The following is a 3,403-nucleotide window of genomic DNA, read 5'->3' on the forward strand; positions in this document are numbered from 1 at the left end:
GGAGGTTGCAGTGAGCTGAGATCGCGCCACTGCACTCCAGCCTGGGTGACAGAACAAGACTCCGTCTCAAAAAAAAAAAAAAAAAAGGAGAGTAAGCTTTTGCCAACTCTTGAATAAACGGAGGTACAGAAAACGCAGGACGCTGTAACAAGAACACACCCTTATCGATTAAATACAGTTATAACTGCCCACAAAGACAACCAAATTTCAGTTTTCTATAGTTAGAAAAAATAAGTTAGGAGAAAAAATTTGTCACAGACTATCAGATCACTGCAACTTCAAATAACCCTACGTAAAATTAATTCCTTAAGCGCAAGAAAAAATTTATAATGCCCACAAGTCCAGGCAATATTTTGGTTTATTTTACAACAGCCCTGTAATTTAACAACTTATTAGCAAAAACATGTAACACTTAATGAGACTGCCCTCAAAGTACAGGCTACGCCTGGCTACCACCGTCCTTAAAATAATCCTAGTTAAATGACAGTAGACGTCAGTTCAAACCTATGAACCTTTAAATCTGGCAACAGTTCAAGTACAAACAAAAAAATTCCTAACCAAACTAAAGTCAAACAAAGTAATCCTGAGATTTTTTTCCTTTCCTCACCCTCGGGGACCGCACCTCTTTGTGCACAAGGGTCTGAAAGTCTCCTAATCTCAAACTCCAGTTACCAGCCCGGCTACGACTCCCCGGCAAGACACTGTCGCCAGCCTGGGGTGGCTTTTGCTCAGCAGTGGAGACGTCGGCGGATGCGGACGGGCGCGATCACTGAAGTCCAGACGCCAGGCGTTGTTCCGCCGGGCCCGAAACCAAGACTAGGGGCGCGCCGTCACCAGAGACCGGGCCTCAGGCTGGCGCGGGGCAGCGGAGACCCAGGCTGCGGTCCCAGTTTTGGCCTGGGCTCTACCTCAAAGCTTAAGGACCGGCGAAGAGGACAAAAAGCAACGGGCGGACGCACCTGGAGAGGACCTTCGGGAGCCGGATCCTGCGTTAGTGCAGCGCTCGTCGGACTATCCCAGCATTCGCCGCCGCCCCTCCTTCCGGGCCAGGGCCACCTCCACGTTCCGTTCCAACGTGGCAGCCGCAGCCGCAGCCACGCCCTGCCGCCCAACACTTCCGGGAGCGACATCTTTCCCCGCCCACCCCGACGCACGGCCCGCCACGGCACTTCCGGGACCGGCGGTAGCCTGGGAGGCGGGGTACGGCTCCGCGGGTTGGTGCGCTCTGCGGTCATCGCGCCCCCGCGAGTGTAGAAACCCTTTTCTGAGGGGCGGCGCGCAGAATGTGGATGCGGTGGCCAGGACTAGTGGGTAAAGGACTAGTGCAGAGGATGTCTCCGTCTGGCCGAATAACCGCCGTGGCCCGCAGGAACGCCACGTAGCACTAGCCCTGTGAGGCGTCGGCAGCCCCTGGCGACACTGCCCGCGCCAAACCACGTGGAAAATCGGGCTGCAAGGGCTTTATTGTAATTTGTGACTGAGTTCTTAAAATTACCCACTTGATTCCACATTCTGGCGTTTTGAGCCCTTATACAAAGCGAATCTGGGCATTCCCAAAGGCTATTGTGGACAAAGAGGCACAGATGGGGTGTTATATTAATTCCAATTAGTACCGTTTCATACTTGTCACTATCCCATGGTATTGAGACCCGGTAGCACTCACCTTCTGCCACTGTTTCTCCACAACCTCAAATCTAATTAGATGCGTTGCCTAGGTGTACTTTTAGTTTAGGGAGGAATTTACGGCAAGGTAAAGCCAAAGGAAAATCACTTGCTAAATTACCAGAAATTGGATTCAACCCAGATCTCCTAACTTCTAGACAATTTCTTTTCTCATTACATCTAGCATTCAAAGCCAACTCTTGCACTTTGGGTAGCTAAAGCAGAAGGATCCTGCCTCTTGAACAGCAGCAGTGTTAACATTCCCACAGTCAGCTACATCTTCTGTAACATTCCATCCGAAGCTTGCAGCTTCGTAAGATAGCTTAACATCAATTCAGCCAACTTCTGAAATAATGAACCCAGCTTTTACTGGTAGTAATATACTCTCTTTCAGTCTTCTAATTACCATTTTCTTTCAACGCAGTAACTAAGGTTATCACTTTGGCCTGAATGCTAGTCAAACTGATTGGGATTTGTTTTTGATTAGTCTTCAATCCAAACAAGTAAATGCTCCATTTCAACAGCAAGCAGCTTTCTGTTCCTAGTGCAATTAAAAGTGAAAGACGTTGAAGCAACTTTACCTTTTTACATTTATCAGACTTTTTCAATAGGCTTGTATTACAGCTTCATGCAGGTCTGGGTCTCAACCTGTCTTTGCTTTGGTCACCACTTTCAAATCTAATCACATCCAATTTCACTTCCAGCATTATCACTTTTCTTTGCTGCTCTGTCCTTTGTTGATCAATTACCTCTTTTGATTATCCATTTTTGTAAATGGTCACAAGTTTAATCTCTGGGGTCAAGGAGGCAACAGTACTATGCAGTTGGTGCTTTGCTATCTGTGCATGAACTGAACAGATGATCAGTAACAAATCACCAACAAACTTCGAAAGCAAAGTAATGTAACTGGCGACTGATCATGATGCACATTTTTTGGGGGGGGGGCACAATGATTTGTGGACTAAAGAGCTAGCAGCAAAATTTATGCAAGTTTTCTCAGTACTGTGGTAATGGAATTATTAACCACATTGTTGGACTGGTTTTATTTAACTGTGGTCACTGATATTTATGCATATTGGAACTGTGCAAAGACTGCCTGTATCTAAAAAAAGAAAAACTCTTTAGTTCACAAAACTAAATCCAATTAAGTTAACTACTATCCAAGCCTAATCCTGAATCAAATAAAAACTGAATTGCTCACTAGAAGAATGTTTGGAGAGAATTTAATGACAAATTTTTCAAATTAGGATTTGCATAGCACAAAGATATTCTAGGTTTTTTTAGAGACAGGTTTTTGCTCTGTTGCCCAGGCTGGAGTGTGGTGGCAATGATCACAGCGCACTGCAGCTTCAACATCCAGGGCGCAAGTGATCCTCCCACCTCAGCCTCCCAAGTAGCTAGGACTACAGGCACACACCACCATGCCTGGTTAATTATTTTATTTTTGTAGACACAGGGACTCATTTTGTTGCCCATACTGGTCTGGAACTCCTGGCCTCCAGGGATCCTTCTGCTTTAGCCACCCAAAGTGCAAGGATTATAGGCATGAGCCTCCATGCCCACTTGACATTCTTTTGGGAATTCAGATCCCTTCCCCTCATTTCAATAGTCTTGATGTCTGCAAAGAATGAAGTTGTAGACAAAACAATCATCACAAGATACATGAATGTTTATGTAACTTTTTCCATAGCAGCCAGTACTATGTTTACACCTCAGTAAAACAGTAGCATCCATTTCATTG

General features: G+C 45.8%; 1 protein-coding gene across 50 annotated transcripts in view; it reads right to left on the bottom strand.

Annotated features, from left to right (window-relative positions):
* Positions 1 to 1,138, bottom strand: part of SEC31A (SEC31 homolog A, COPII coat complex component) — a 75,699-nt gene extending 74,561 nt beyond the window's left edge. For 14 of the 50 annotated variants that reach the window (XM_054486279.2, XM_054486272.2, XM_063663828.1 and 11 more), the window contains exon 1: positions 960 to 1,109. The gene's annotated coding sequence lies outside the window, so the exon portion shown is untranslated. Of the gene's footprint in view, positions 1 to 622 lie in introns of all 50 variants that reach the window. The other 36 variants (XM_054486291.2, XM_063663809.1, XM_054486292.2 and 33 more) reach the window with 10 other exon arrangements.
* Between the last annotated feature and the right edge of the window lie 2,265 nt (positions 1,139 to 3,403).

This window comes from Pongo pygmaeus, chromosome 3, assembly GCF_028885625.2.
Source record: "Pongo pygmaeus isolate AG05252 chromosome 3, NHGRI_mPonPyg2-v2.0_pri, whole genome shotgun sequence".
NCBI classification, from domain to species: Eukaryota; Metazoa; Chordata; class Mammalia; order Primates; family Hominidae; genus Pongo; species Pongo pygmaeus.